This window comes from Battus philenor, unplaced genomic scaffold (genome assembly GCF_028537555.1).
Source record: "Battus philenor isolate CCGP_79_NKW_IND1 unplaced genomic scaffold, ilBatPhil1.0.hap1 SCAF_3, whole genome shotgun sequence".
Lineage (NCBI taxonomy): Eukaryota > Metazoa > Arthropoda > Insecta > Lepidoptera > Papilionidae > Battus > Battus philenor.
In genome coordinates, this window is record NW_027181693.1 from 14,886,908 (window position 1) to 14,904,485 (window position 17,578).

The window sequence follows — 17,578 nt, forward strand, 5'->3', positions numbered from 1 at the left end:
GATATTAAAACAAGGACTTATGCAGCGCTTTACCAGTTGATGGTATCCACAGCGGTCAGCTGTTCTCGGGCTAAAAGGCCTCCCCATTGCTACTTCAACTTGGGCTATGTCGATTTATTTCAATTGTCAACGAATTTCATCATTCCCAATTCGGTACCGAAGAGTAATCCGATCGAGCACAGCCCTCTCTTGCTCGATAACGACTGTGAGGTTGCCAATAAGACCCACAGTGACAGACCACATTTAACACGTTCCCTGCCAACCGGTCATCATTGACCGCGTTACATTGAAGTTCCTCTTTAGTATTTTTAAAAATCATAAATCTGTTTCAAGTTTACTATTTTCTTTTGTTATATGCTTTTATATTTCACTGCAAAGATACTTGGTTATAATAAAAGTCAATATAAGCCATAATTTATGGAAATAATTATTCAGCATTAACCGACACGGCCTGGACAGGAAACTGCGTTTTTTTCTCGGTATAGAATATTAAAATAAAGTTAAATACCACAAATCATCAGGGATAGATGGTTTTGTAAGCTTATATGTTTTAAAGGTATCATCTTTGATCGTATTAATAAGGTTATAATTTGGCAGTTTCAACATAATTACACGCAAATCTTTTACGAACAAAACAATTGAACATTACTCTGTCTCAGCAACGGATTCTAAACTACACTTTATAATGGGTTAATTCAGAGCAAATCGGTTCACGAAAACTGTCATTATATCGAGCACAATACGTGAACGTCGTCTGCAAATACGTAGTTGACTTTACAACGCCCAAGTACTTTGAGGTAATAATATAATACCTTCAATGTATGTTTCGAAATTCGTTAATATCATTTAAAGTTTTGATACGATGAAATTTTACATATTATACAGTTGTCCGATGTTTTAGATACACATACATTAGAGGCGATTTACAAGTAAACTATTCTCCTTAAACATTCCTTTACTTAGAAATAAGAAAATAAAATCAACAATTAGGCGAATAATAATAAAGGCACATTTGCGCTTTTATGGATGAACCGACGACATTGTCGAGGTGTCAGGAAATCGTTGGATGCGAGCAACGCAAGACGGGTTATCATTGCGATTTTAAGGGAAGACCTATGTCTTGCCCTAGACGTCTACCGACTGTTATAATGTAGAGGTTTGCACTAAATATATTAATAAAAATAATGGCTGAAGACGCAAAATCACGAAAACTATGAAAAAAAAGGCCTCAGAACTCTAACATTTAAGAAGAAACTAAGCAACAAAAAAACTTTCTATGTATTAACAGATGAAACTGATCATCTCTATACTTTTATATAAAAATGTAATTACTTAATAAAGGAACTGAATATTAGAAACAGTTTCTATTGATGCCGCTATTAGTAGAGTCGAGCGTTAATTTAAGGCTTTTATTTAAGTTGAGTAAAAAGAAATGTGAAAAGACTGCGAGGACGGACGCCCAAGCGGTAAACACAGCAAGTTCGTCCTGTACTTTTTTTAATTAATAATTTGTGTCCCTAGTGTTTTTTTACAATTTTTTTTTCGCTTTTACTAAGCGCAGACAGTTAGAGAAGGTTACCGCTATGTGATACGGATCTTTCTTCTCCCAGCTGCGAGACACGACAGCGTTTTATAATTTTTACAATTTTTCTTACACAACTTTCTCTTATGGGTAAATACAGCTAAAAATTATACATATTTACAATAAAATTTGTAAGTTTTACTCAATTACATATTAGTTGGTACATTATTTTATTTCAAGTCGCTGCCCAAGCGCTGCAGATCGTTAAATGCCTTGAGATTTAGGACAATCTGCCGGGCCAACTCATCAAAAGATTCTGCAGTACTTTTTTTTGAGAAGGTCCGGCAAGTTGAACGGAAGTATATTAAGGTTTTCACATAGGGTCACGTGGTTACGTCTTTTGGATTCAAATCGGGAGCAGTGTCTGTGATGAAAAGTCTGTACCGTGAGGTCGTCACATGGGCAAGTCTCATTATCGATTATTTTAAAACGGTTCGTCCTGTACTAGTCTGTCTGTCATATTTTGGGACAGAGACTTTGTTTTCACTAAGTTTTTCAATATAATTTTATTTTTCTTTCATCCGTCAAAATATCAGGCATTCTATATTTTTCCTTCCTTCACGTTTTTACATAGCTTCTGTGTATCGCCTTCCATCCTTCGCCAATTACTTACAATATTACTAGAACATATTCGGCACATGTAAAGAAGTCAAACAATGAATAATAAAACGCAGACATTGATCAACTGGATTCACGAAACTGTCCTGTGCATTTTATCAGCGGGCTGGCGGGCGGTGCACTATATTGCACGACTACTGCTACATAGCGGAAGTAGCGATATATTAGTCCTTTTCTTACTTATTTTTTTTCTCCTTTGGCAAGGAAACATTAATCATTTGTAATCTTTACCTTGTCTAAATTTAGTAATGGTAGAGACATTCCAAATTCCTTCCAAATTACCGCGTTTAAATTCCAACCGGCTTCCGAATTCAAACAAGTTGTGACATATAGCTAACAGGCATGAATGTCAGGAGCGACAGGTAAATATGTTACAAAAATGGTCACACTACCCTACGGTGGATTCTGGTTTTATGCGTGACAGGTGGGCGTACTATTATACTACCTAGCACTTAAAAAGTAGTAGCACTAGTAGCCCGAATATCCGGTTATAAGAATCGTTCTCAATGAATGCTAAATCATCGTACGGAACCTAGTCTCTCGCGTGTTATGCGTGCATAGTGACCACTATACTACCGACGAATGAGCACTAAACATTACATAACGGGTCATATGAACCGTTTTAAATTTTTGCATTGTAAATGTAAAAAAAAGCAGTGAGCAATGAATAAAAAATTGTATTCTTGCCTTTGTAATAGAAATGATCAATATACTATTTTCTTTGATTATAATAATTATTATTTTTATATCCTTCCTAACATCCGTACTTCTTTCAAGCAGGAAACAAAGTCGAGACATTTGACCCGCTACGGTAGAAATAGGTACCTTGTGTTGCTATGATCAGTGTTGAAAGTATCAAAGGCAGTATTGGCCAGTGTATGGTATGTCTAATTATGGGAACCTTTATCATCTGAACGCTACAGATCTAAAAGGAAGTAACTACAAGACCGTGTGTCTCGGAAGTGTCTGTTTGCTATATTAAAATAACCGATTTTTACTACGGGCATACGAATATATACGGTACATATAACATTATTATGTATTCTAATTTTTGTCTGTCTGTCCGTTCGTTCCGGCTAATCTCTAATGGTTGGACGGATTTTGACGGCAGGTAACAGCTGTAATGAGTAGTTATCTAGGCCACCATCTACTTTTATTTAAGAAAATTCTTAAACGAAAAATTGTTTTATTTTTGTTAAATTCCCCGCAGCCGAAGTTGCGAACACCGCTAGTATAATATATAATAGAAAAAATCATTTATATTCAAATAAAACGTGACATCTTACTAAAAGCGTGAACGTAAACGTGAATCGTACTTAACAAGAAGTACCGCCAAAACCTCTGGCGCAGACAAGATGATTTATTGAAGTAGCGGCCATTAAAATCGAGACAAGATCATCACGTGACAATACAACAGTCGTACAAATTTAAAGGCTCTTGAAGTTAATTAAGTTATTATACGGGGTGATTGATTATAGGTATAAAGGCTTAATGTTAGCGACAGGCTGCGCCGCTTAAAACCTTTTTTTTATACTATTTACATTTGACAGTATGTGTCGCTAAACGGCCTTCATGTGCTTTTGTATCTATCTGTGCAGTCGATTGTTACGCGTCAATTTACTCTTACCTAGTTTTGTGAAATTATGTTTAAATTACCAACATCAATTGAATTTATTTAATTCGTTTATACAGTCCACACACGCTCGCCAACACTTTAAAGGGTAAATGTATATAGTTCATATGTCAGCAAAAACATTTAAAGCTTTTAAAGCTTATTCATTTTTTAAGGCCCCCGCTATTGGAGGCCTCTCGTACCCCTAATTATTTTTGATCAGGGTCTTTGTTTACAATCAAGTTTTTCAGATCTTTCATCTTTATTCTTCACTCACTGTCATTCTTCTAAATTTCTTTTATTCTTACCTTATTTCCACCACAATATAAAGCTCATTCATTTGGTTAAAAGGCGTGATTAAGCCAGATCACAACACTAACACAATTATTTTACGCGAATTTAATGGTGTTAAGAATCGCGTCTTACCAACGTAAGCGAGACAAGTGTTTATGTCAACCTATCTTTATTTTTACATCGCTCTTCTTATTGCTTTCCACACTATTGTGGTAGCACAATAGTGTGGAAAGCACTAACGGCTTTTATATCTCCTTTACCTTATTCATTTATTCTACTTCTCCCAAAATGTGCTACCTATTATGAAGTCACTTATATTATAGTAACTCTTAGCACATGTGTTCATTGACAATTTTTTAATCTAGCAATAGATGCTTTTTGAACATAATCTAGGTTCCAATCGTAAAATCGGCAAATGCAATTATAAAAACTTAGTAACTCGATGAAGGAATCAAAGAAACGATCAATTTTCACGTACAGTTTTGAAAAAGCAACAGTCGAGATTTTAATTTCTTTCGTTAAAGATTAAACTGAGATCGCTGTCGACGCCGGTATAGCACAACAATGTAGTAACTACATTGCAAGTCACAATTCAGTGCCGGTCCAGAGCGCCGTCTCTTTGATTGCCGGAACGATCGAAAGTAGATGACTAACCCGCTTTCGCTTTTTCCTATTAACAGCCAATAAATGTAACTGACCAGTTACATCTGTATATCTATATGTATCCCAAGTGTATATTAAAATACCAAAGCATCGTTGTCAAGCCATAGACAGCACAACCTTTTGATAGCTATGGGCAGAGATGTTCGGATGTATATTTGTTCAAAGTAACGTAATCATCGCCTTCATTATTTTTTTTTTGGCCCCCGCTGTTGGGAGCCTCTCGTACCCCTGTTTTGTTTGGGACAGGGACTTTATTTACAAATAATTTTTTCATGGTTTTATCTTTATTCTACACTCACTTTCATTCTTCTTAATTTCTTTTATTCGCCTTCATTATTTCAGACGTAGTTCTTTTACTGTCGCACTTATACATTATCATCATTATCATCATATGTCCACCACAGCTAGACTTATATCTCCTCCATAGATTTTCAATAAGACCAGTTGGAAGTGTTCTGCGTTTACCGCTCTCACGACCAGGTCGGTCCACCAGTTCTGCTCGCTATGTGTCCTGCTCTAAATTAGCAGACTCATATTAGTTACTTATACCTACCGGAGATATTTAAAACAAATATTTTTATTTTATTTTTACTCGTTCAGGAATTTTAAAAACTAGTTACAATATAACAAGCGACTTATACACCAAGGGGTCATTACACGTGTCTGCCTTTAGCATTATTTACATTGTGAGGACGTGCAAAAAGATCATAATCATACGTAGAAAAAAGTTACTCAGTACACTCTATAGAACTAATTATTAAATACATATTTCTAAAAAAAGTATCTTATTTTATCTAAGAATATTATATTAATGTAAATTTGTGGAATTAAATGTTATTGATGCTCACTCTGGATGCTAATTATATTCATGGACTTATTGTAAAACTTTTTTTGAAAATACAAACTGTTGAGTCTCTTGTCGACTCTTTTTAGCAGAACTGCCTTTTGAGCCGATGAGAGCTTTCTACAGGGCCAACCCGAAATTTTGTTGATTGAAAAGTGCTTCTAGCAGTCTATCCGAGGATATTTATTATTTATTATTTTGAGTATGTAATAAGTTACATTCGAAACTATTTTCCGAGTCTACCTGCGCATAAGCAGCATGTCAGCACAGGTACCACTCATTCATAATATCCTTCGTAAGAATACTATTTATCACAAGCCAACACTTTAAATTTAGATAAAAATTTTAACCTTTGATGTTGAATGCATTATTTAAATTAAACAATTTATTGTTTAATATCGTATCATATCAGACATGGGCCTTATGAGTTTAGCCTTGTTTCTCTAATTACTAGTATTAAAAATGACAATCGAATGTTAAAACATACTTTTAAAGTCTAAAAGTTTTATTTTAAAACTCATTTACGGTAAAAAATACAGCTAATCGATCTGATTCCTATTAAGGTAATAAAGTAGCTCTCTCTCTATCCTACATTTTTATTGCATACTTTTGCAGTTCCAAGAAGTCACTCGGAACAATGAGCGAGTGGAAGAGAAAGCCACCCTCGATGTTTTCCATTCGAATTACTGCAGTCAACTACTACCTGTTTCGCGTAGACTATAGAGTCGTATGTGCACACGATGACATTTAATGGGACAGTCCAATTTTAAACATCGACTCATTTATAAATGGTTAAATGCAAACCGAAATGAAGTAAAGCCTACGTCACCATCTTTCAAATAAAAATCAAAGGAATTTATAAAAATTATTTGTTACAAGCATTATGGCTTTGAAGGCGTATAATATAGTCGTTCATTTAATCTGTAAATAAATGTATAAAATTCTCTCTCAAAACTTCATTGGTTTCAGAAATAATAAATAAAGTAATGATCATATAGCAAGAAAAGCGTTTTTAAATTACAGATTACTAGATGTTGAAATTAAATATTGTTTACAATTTTGCTATGCAGACTTTTTACTGCCAGAAGTAATAGACCTAACGCGTTACAATAGAAAAAATAAATTATTAAAACATACTTTAGTGTTTCCTTTTCAGGCGATAGACACCCACTGCGTAGAACTCTCCCAAAGATATCTATGGGAGGATACAACATAATCGCCAACCTTGGCTTCGGACGATTCTGCCCATCCTCTAATTACTTATGAGCAGTGACAATCTATATATATAAAACAAAGACTGGTTTGTTACAACACTTATAACTCGAGATCCAATTTTCATGGTTATTGATTCGTTGGATTTGTCCCCGAATAGCAGAATACATCTTAAAAACAATGAAAACTCGATATGTGTAATGATCATTTCAATAAATGTAAAATGTCAAACATCAAACATTTTTTTGTCTAATCCTGTCAAATAATAACTATTCATGTGTGCGTTCAGAAATTTATTTTGTGTAATGTCTTGAAAATTCAGGTACTTATTTTATTTGTTTGTTTAAGACATTAATTTGTGTAAATTATTTATTAATTAAATTTTTTATTTCCGAAAATTAACCTAAGATTTATTCTACAGGTTAACAAAAGTGTAAATGTCTTTTAATAGATTGTCTATATTTTTTCTTGATAAGCTATTGTCTTTTTTTTATTAATTCTAATTTGTATCGCTAATCATATATAATTAATGCAGTTTGAATTAAATAATATTGTATTCCGGGAATCGAAACCGCGACCTACGATCGCAACTCACAGTTCTCTACCACTGTGTTACCTCTTCTCGTATTTACTGATACTTTAGCGCGATGACTTTACATAGGTGATTGAAAATCGGTGTAAATGATTTAAGACTTTTTGTGGCAAATATGCTATACTTCACCCTTTAAAGCTTTTGGACTTATAACCTTATATATTACCCTATATTCAAAAATTTTATGAAAATCTTGCTCTTCGGTGCATTGTAACCATAATTCCTCTTTCCATTAGCTTATTTAGCTTCCTTATATAGCAGATAAGTAATACTCAAAATTTCAGTAATCCCCATTTAGGTCTATTGTTTAAATACTAGTTCTTAATGAAAAATAAAATGGAGGTCAACATTATACCAAACAAATGAACACATGTCCCTCGATCGATGCACGAACTGAAAAGCTTCAACTCGATTTCGTTCAACAATGCCAATGTAATTAAAAATCCACGCTCGCGCCCGTGATTGTGTTCGAAGCGACTGCGAGAGTTCGCATTCAATTAGTTATAAACTACTTCAGTTATGCTCTACACGAGCTCGTATATTCCGTAAAACATTCGCTTTAAAAATATATTTCAACTAAGTTAATAAGGGGTTCAAGTTTTATTTTTAACTCAAATACGTTTTCACAACATTGAAACTATAGCAACTGGATTAAACAAATATATGAAAGTACTTTACATTGAATGTTTTATTTTTGTTATTATTATATATAACAGAGAAGAAAACTAAGAAGTGTTTTTACAAAGAGTGATCACTGATATAACTTTCTAACTACTTCACTAACAGATTCAAAGTCGCTGGGATGTTGGCAGTCCTTTGGGTGAGGCTCATGCCTTGCCCGTGCGTCTATCGGCTGACATAAATTTAGCAAGAAAAGAACCAATATTTAGCCACTTCCGCACATGGATTAGTAGTCGTGCTACAAAGTGCACCGCCCGCCAGCCCGTTGATAAATGCATATACGACAAACAATGCGAATCACACAATCGCCACCGCCAAATCACTCAACACGTGTTTCACCCCTCCATGGGGCATCTTCAGGAGTTATGTTACACCGATTAGTGCCAAACACAGAGTGACTAATGGTGGTGAAAGTGCACTTTGTTGCACGACTACCACTGCATGTGCGGAAATGGCTAAATATTGGTCCTTTTCTTACTTAGGATGGACTTCCGCAAGGTAACGCCTGATTCCATTAAATAAATGCAGCATTAAGTGATTACCAAAACAAGGCTGAATAACTTATTTATTTTTAGTCTAAGTTACAAGAACGCAAGACCGGAGAAGCCTATACTTTGCAGTGGGCGCCTACCAAGACGACGAATCGTCTCACAAGTGTTCATAACTCAAGATTATTTCATAATTACTTAATTACTACTTAAAATACATAATGAAATAAAAAGAGTAATTAATAAACCTAGCTGATCTTAAATAAATCTCGCCAATTAAACGCCAATTACAGTTTTGTGATAAGCGACAGTAATTAGTTACGCGATATATCTGTGAGAAATCTGCCGACATTGCTCGGCTCGTTGAGCAAAAAATGAAATAATTTAGCGAGTGATTCGCGTGATTACGCAATTAATATTTATGCGGTAATATTTCGCGACTTTATAATGAAACGATTACATCGTTAAATACCGCACGTTAATAATTGGTGCCTGTGCTGTGCTAAAAATAGAAACAGACTGATTTTCTGGTATTTTTATAAAACAATAAATATATATGAAGACTATTTTAATAAGATAACATTTTAAATAGTAATGTAAAGGTTAAACACTTTACTAAAGATGAAAGAAGGAGCTTAAACAAAACTAAGACGAAGAAATCATCTCATTAGTCTTGTATCGGCCGCCCCTACCGAATAAAATGAAAATCGCCTTTATCATTTTTATCAAGTTATTAAATATTTACAATCTACAAGTTCCAGTACACCTTGTTGATTTTTTTCATAATTTTCTTTCTAAAATGGCGGAGATAGGCAAGAGTTATTTCTTTTCTCTAAATAAACAAGGTGTACGTTACAAACAAGAATAATAAGGTTATACGCAAAGCGTTTATTAAAAAATAAGTATTTTAAAATTGTTCTGTATAGAATAAGCTTTCATACAGTACAAAGATTGTAATTCGAAATGTATCAATTTTTAAGATATATCCAATATTTACTCTCGCCTGGAAAGTTGCATTTTAGGACTAATCATTTTATTCCGTGGGGGCCGGTGATATTTATTTTACAATGGAGTCAGACTTCATGCTAGCAAGTCATTGGCTTGCAGCTGTACAATTAAAGAAAATTCATTTGAGTGAATAAAACGCAATGTACTCTACATTAAGATTTATTGATTATTTTAAAGTCGTAATAAATGTTTACCCACAAAATAGGTTTTGTACAGCAAATGATTGAAAATAGGGGTAAAAATCTTAAAGAGGGTGATTATGGTATTGCTTAATTGTCGCAAAAAGCTTTTACTTCTATATCCAATCATTCACTCCGTGTAAAGTGACCACTCTGAAATATTTTGATTTTTTTTCTACAGGAATATGCCAAGTGAATAACATCTGGCAATACAAAACCAGCTGAGGTAATTAGTAAACAATAACAATTTTAATTTGATTTTTTTAAAAACGCTTTTTCGGAAGGATACAAATCACTATATATTTTACAGGACAGAACAATAAAGTAGAAAACCTCCGCGTTATAGGAGAGGTGTCATAACTACTCGTCCAACAAGGGTCATTACCTATGTAATATAAACACGCGTTGTAAAACCATCATGTCATGGAAGGTTGTCTGTATAATTGTATCCTACATTTTAAATGGTTTTCGGACAATAAACATAAGGCCTATACATTGCAGTGAGCGTGTCTTGGCTGAACAAAGAAAAATATATACAACACGCAAACATTCGATGTTAAACGAATGATATATAAGACATATTTTTATTACAAAGATATTATAGAAAAGAATTAGTAGAGAACGACGCGTTGTATAAAAATGCGTTTAATTATTTCTATAATATTATATTTATCAATATATAAGCAAATAGTGAATACAAGATTAAACTACAAGTTTCAATTTAAACTATAAATCAGTAGTCACTGTTTTATTACTTATAGAATGATAAACTAACTTACCGACATTAAGTTATTCAAAGTTATCGTTTCACATCTCAAACTGTCCATAGTAAATGCAGATTGTATTTTTTGTTATGGAATCTATATGCATTTGTAGTTATGGCATAACATACGTTTAAGTTAGTGCTAGTTCAAATATATGTATAAAATCTTTTGTTGTAGAAAAAGAAAGCGATTCCTACTAAACAAATTTTAATAGAGTATTGAAACATATTGAGTTGAACGAAAGCATTTCCGTACCTAAGTAAGCTGCAATTTATATTTCTATTGAGAACTCGACAGCAACACGACACGGAGGTCGAATTTTAAACAGTTGACTGTAAAGGTTGACCCACAATGCTTGCCGAGAGATTGGCCAAGACACTTTGAAAGTCCCTTTGGCATTATAGACTATATTCATAGAATTATTTGTAAAGGTGAGGAAAAGACATTGAAGTTTATATAATAGTGAGCCAGGGTTTTTGCAATATAAAATCCCATTCGACATCAGATTTGTCCATCCGGTAAGTTCAATGTACGGCGTCTTCAATGTGTACAGACCTTGATAAGTTAGTCTGAAGATGAAGATACGGACAAACTGGTCCTATTGGATTTTCGTTGTTAGTTCAACATAAGTTGAACACAGAAACCTTAAAATTATTGGGAACCTTTACTCGTACGACCTAAGTTGTACTAGATCGTTGTTTTTTAGTAAATCGATCCAGTGATGTACGGATTTATGGAATAAAATACTTATAACCCACCGTTAACGCTCGTAAATCACACACACTAGACTTCCTATAGAACCGGTTGGAAAAAGCCTGCATCGGGGGTCTTTAATAAGGTCATCTCTCCACCTTACGGGTGGGCGTCCAGCGCTGCGCTTGTCGGTCCGTGGTCACTCCAGAACCTTAAGGCACCAACGGCCATCTGTTCCGCAAGCCAGGTGTCCTACCCACTGTCACTTCCGTTCGTCTACGTATTACCTCATCTCTTACTCAATCTCGTTAAGTAATACCGAACAGAGCCTTCTCCAAGGCTCATAGCAATCTCCGTGGCCCATAGAGATTCGTCGCGATGAGTATACCATTTGTGAAAGAATCATCTGTGTCCGTGCAATTGTAATATATGTAATAATGTTTTGCTTGTTTGCAAAAACATCTAAAATTATTTTAAAACGCTTATAGATACGGTTTTAATACAAGGAATATAAGCTGTCTACTCCCAATTATTTATTGCAAAATTTATTACAAGATTTACGTATGTACAATAAAATTCCATAATCAATTTATTGTAAAAAGTATATTATTGTAAACAAGAATGCTATACTAGTGTTAATGCGTGGGATTAAATGTTGTTGATACTAACTCAGAAGGTTGTTGGATTTCTCGTCGGTTCTTCTCAGAACTGCCTTCCTAGCCGGTAGGTGGTGGCAGATTTCTGTAGGGACATCAATACCGACATTTTAAGTTAAAATACAATTCGAAAGTGCGTCTGATGGCCTGATCGAATATAGAATATTTCGATTTTGAAATTTGTTGCAAAGTTATTATGAATTCAAAATAGTAATCCAGTCATTTAAATGACTAAGCTTGTTCTGCCAAATAAATAAGTATACCATAGTTATTGTAACAGTTCCTTACAGTAAATTATGGTACAGATATACGATTCCGTGGTGAAATTTTTAAATTTATATTTTGTCGTCCTTGGCATATTTGTCACCACGCTTACAATAAGGCTTGGCGAATTAACAAGAAATCGTCCGACGTGGGAAACATCCGCAAACAAAACGAAGGCTTCAGATTCTCTAAAAACATAATTATCGTTAATAGTGCGAATCATGTTTCTCCTTGTGAATATATTTCTTTTGGTTATCGATTGTGAAATGTTTCTATTCCTTTTTTGAACAGTCAAATATTGAATTGGTTTCAGGAAATATAAAGGCTGTAGCTTTCATACAAGATAAGAAAGAATTTGAAGCTATGTCGTCGTTTCATCCCATTTTCGCCTACTTCAAAGCATAGGCCTATCTCTGAGATATCTATGAGGGGATATACCATTATCGTCACGCTTAACAGGCGGGTTGGCGATTATAATGTGGTATTATGATACGCCATCCTCTGGAAACTTATTTGTTAGCATTGGCAATCCTGCATAATTTACGCTCTAGTGTGATTAACATAAGATAGTATGCCGGGAATCGAACCCAGGACCTACGATCGTGTCAATCCTGTGGCGCTGAAGCTACTGCTGTCTATTATCTCATGTGAAGTTTTTGCTTCCTTGCGGCTTTTACAGCTTCATCGGAAACGAGTTCACGGAACGGATGGGTCCGTGAACTATATAAAATTACAGGATTCGAGTTTCCGAACCCGTATCAGTACTCGGCGGGGAGACGAGTAAGTCACAAAGGTAGTGGCCGCGAGATAGTAGCAGCGGGGCCCACCCAGCCAGCCCTCGAGGACACAAACCCAACGCGACCCAGTCGGCCGGCAGAACTCGCGGCTAGCGCGCCTGTCTGGTCAGTGAGCTATTGCTGCTCAGAATGAACCTTAATGACTTTATAACATTCTCTGGCTACAGCTTTATAATGTTGTCATTTGTACAATGTTCGCTCTAACAAGAAGTATGGCTAAAAATATTTTCATTATTTACTCATTATCCCAGTTTAAATATTAAAGTGTGTTTAATTCTCAGATAAATTCAATTTATGAATTGTGTGATTATATTTTTATTACAATGTGTTTTATTTTACAAGCAGATTTTAAACTGTGTCACCGGTTTCGTATCATCTCGATGTACTAAAATAAATTTAGGACTTCGTTAATAGGAATAAAAAAAGTAACTTTGTGCTAACATAGTGATGTTAGCACAAAGTTATCGATTCGCATAAGATTAAGAAGTTGATACCTGTACACAATGAAAATCAATTTACTACCAAAATATATTTTTCATAAATAAAATAAAAAATAACATTTTGTGAGCAAGACGAGTCTTATTGGGAAAATGTCGAGAGAAACTCACTATTCTGTTCTTCTGCGGACTCTCGACTTTAATTCCTTTGCCAATCCATCTTTTGTATTTAAATTCTCAACCGAACTAACGACTTCCAAGTTTAGCGAAACGAGCGTCGTTACCGTAAAGCGATTTCAGCGCTTCGGTGCGGTCCATTCAAAAATTTTAAAAAGAGTTTAGCGGTTTCACGTTGAAAGCGGGTGCAGCGTATCGGCCCTGACCGCTTTCGCTTTGATGCAATTTACTGAAAATGGGTCGAACGGGTGCCGCGGTTATTGTGTTCACCGTACACATATTGCGAGTATATTAAATTAAAACGAGATTTAGCAGTAATTACTAAAAACTACGTACAAAGCCGAACTACATTTTTATAATTAAACCATGTCATTCTCGCCATACGGTTAACATACTTTTACTGTAAAATCATTTTTGCTCGGCTGGTAACACCTTCACCGGCTAAACGCATACAAGCTAATACGGGTCATCTTAGCAATCTTTTTAGCTCGCGGGTGGAAGACCCTGAAACAGACGAAGCTGTAACAACCTCACGAGACTAGCAACAGATTCAACACCCAGAATACAGTAGCAATCTTTGGTGGCGGCCTTTACCTCGAAGTGAGCGTTTATCAGCTGACGTCATGATAATAAAAGCTATCTGAGAAGTCCGGATATATATTACCACTACAACGGCCTGTTCCATTTTTAATTTTTTTTTTTTTTCATAGATAGAGAATCTTTCGGTTTGTTCGTCCGCGTATTGAAGTAACAGCTGTTTTGATCTTTCGACTTTTTTTAGTGCCTGTTTTAAGGTATGTCCTGTGTATCCCCGGTAAGGCCCTAGACCTAAGTTTTTTTTTAACAAATAGTAATACAAACAATCTTATGGTATCTAAATCTATATAAAATATCTATTCCTTTGTATATATACTTCAGTACAAAAAATAAATACACAATTTTAATAATCAAATTTAATGTAAAGATTTTATTTTATTTAAAAAAAAAGCTATTAAAACGTCAATAAAGTTTTCGTCGGTTCTGTTTACGATATCGTGAACAGGACGCATTACTACAGACGTAACACTATCCGATCACTATCTACGGAGCAGCCCACAGGTCCCATTGCTAGAGATCAAAGACCTCACGTCCCTTACCAGTTTGTCCGGTACCGGATCACGATGTACCTATTACGTCCTATATGGCTTTCCGTTGCGGTCAGCGAGTTCGATAAGCAAGCGAGTAGAAATAAAATACTATTGCAGTTTAAATACATAGTACATATACATACAGTATTCGCGTATACAACACGGTAAATAAATCCAGTGTCCTACAAAATCATTTGGCACTGTGTAACGCGTTATAAAAGACTGACTTTTTTAAGGTTTATATCAAACCTATTACAATAACTTAATTGGCACAAATTATAATTTGTACAATTCGTAAAAATAACTAAAAAATAACAATACAGAAACATTAAGCAGTAAATCCCCGCGTTATAGGTGAGAAAGATTCACATTCATGATAAGAAAATCACATAACATGAAAATGCAGTATAAAAGAACCTGGTTGGTTTTTTAAGGCCCCCGTTTTTTGCATTCTCTCTTACCCCGTTGTGGGATATGGACTTTATTATACAGGGTTTAACAAGTCTTTTATTTAATGTTTATTTTATTTCATTTATTTATTTATTTCTATACCTTTCTTCACATATTCTTTTACACATTTTCTTCCTTCGTAATATCTCTCATTCTTGTCATTTTCTACATTTCTTTTAAACATCGCCTTCTATGCCTCACCTTTACTCATTAAGTATCACAGTTTGGTTTCTAATTTTTTTTATTACAGCACAATAACTTGTTTTTTGCATTATGGACTATCAAATAGTGTATTTTTCTTTTACCTGGCACCCATCAAGATAAAAATATAAAAAAGAATTAGATAATGCTTAAATTTTTTTTTTCTTATATTATGATTATATTTGAAGAATTTAAAGGACATAGTATATATTTTACCGATCACATTTAACTTTATACTACTTAGACACGTGAAGAAGTCTTAATGAGAATCTGTGTCATCATCATTATCATGTCAGGGGAGCAATGTTAAAGTATAGCCATTATCATAGTTAAAGTGACAAAATACTTAAGCGTAGGTGACAGTTTTTGGTCAACAGACCTCACAAGACTTCTTTTGGGAAGTAATAGAACCTATGATATCCAACAAATAAAGAGTATAATTGAAATAATTAAAATAAAACAAAAAAAGAAAGAAATTTGATAATAAAGCGTGACAATTTTAAGAGTGTACTAAAAATAAACTAAAATATAGATATAATGAAACAAATTAATATCAAGCTACGGTGAATAATTTTTTAAAAGCCAAAATAATAGCATATGTAAGAGTAAGATCCTACAGACAAGGTGATGAAAGTAAGTCAAAGTATGAAAGAACAGGTAACCAAAATATTATGAAGGGAAAAACAGAGTAATGTATGGAAGATATTAAGAAGGATGAGAGAAGAGCATGGCGATATAAATTTTCAGTTAAAAAATTATTAATAATATCAATATTCTCTGAAAATTATAAAAAATAGTACAGGTTTGACAACAAGTTTCAATTTACCGAGACCAAAAAACATGGTCTCATTTTCATTATATACTTCTAATTTGGGAGCAATATTGTAGATTTTTCAATATCTATCTGTTGTTCAGTTTTCTTGATTCACCCTTTTATTGTTTAAAAATAATACTGTATGATTGTACATAATAGGCCCACTATAAAATGGATTTCAATGCAAATTAAAAAAAAAGTAACTAATCCTTATTTAAAAAAATTAGAAAAGAATATTTACAAGGCAATGTTAACAATTTTTACTTCAGTATATTAAGCAAATGCAAGATATAATATTTTAGTTTACATCTTCAGTAAACAAAGGTACACATAAATGTCCAAAAATAAATTAGTGAACAAAACAGTGCTACAGTTAAATTTAAAGATATTCTAAAAGTCATTTAAATATATTCAAAATAAAAAGTTCTTATAAATAAATAACTTCAGATAAAATTTACTGCAATATCTACATAGATAACCACTTAAACGAAAAACTATATTATGTGAAAAGTAGGAAATGATCATAACATTTCATGCATGAAAACTGTAATTATGGGTACTTTAATCTAACTATATTTTATTTTCTATTATATGAAACTTATAAGTATGGTAAAATATAATGAATAGTAAAAATAAAATACGGTTTTAGAGTAAAATTAAAGAAGAATTTGGTTTGGATTAAACCCTCGCGCATTGGAAATTTTTAATAATAATAATTTTAGCTCCATAAATAAATAAGTGCTACCAACAAATAAATATTTTTTAAATTATTTGAACGTTGTCCGATACAAATAATAGCTGTAAACAGGTTTTAAATGAAAAAAATACAAACCTCTGAATTATTCTTGGGAATATTAATAAAAGTCAATCGTAGAATACACTAAACACTGTCACAAGCCCACAAGAAGTTCTTTTAATAGAAAAAATACACTCGTTTATACACCGATGCCGGACAAAAACAAATATTTTGCGGGAAGCAACAAACCGCCATTGTTTCTATTCCTCATTTCTGATTTGTCAAATTTATGTTGACGTTTTCTCTCTATACTGCCAGCTACAATTATGTATCATACTGTAATACTATTTTTGTGTAATACACCAAAACATTAAGAAATGAGCATTTAGTATTTTACATGACACATTATTAATTACTTACATTGAAAAAGTCCTGATTAATATATTGCGTTCTAAGAAAACAGAAAAATTACTAAACACAGTCTTTAAATACTACATAAATTAACGACTTTATTTAGTAGCATATGATATTTTTCAAACTTAAAGAAATGTGTTTTTAAATTTGCGAATAACCATAAGATATTTAAGTATCAGTAAGCCTTTGGACATTTAATTGTCGAATAGTTCCATACGATATTAATAGATGGCAGTATTTAAAAATATTATTGTCAACTAATCATGCAATTATTA

At 33.5% G+C, this 17,578-nt stretch overlaps 1 protein-coding gene across 1 annotated transcript in view; it reads right to left on the reverse strand.

The window, feature by feature from the left end:
• Positions 1 to 17,144, reverse strand: part of LOC137926837 (uncharacterized) — a 135,125-nt gene extending 117,981 nt beyond the window's left edge. Inside the window, exon 1 of the mRNA XM_068770552.1 lies at positions 16,986 to 17,144. The gene's annotated coding sequence lies outside the window, so the exon portion shown is untranslated. The remainder of the gene's footprint in view (positions 1 to 16,985) is intronic.
• Between the last annotated feature and the right edge of the window lie 434 nt (positions 17,145 to 17,578).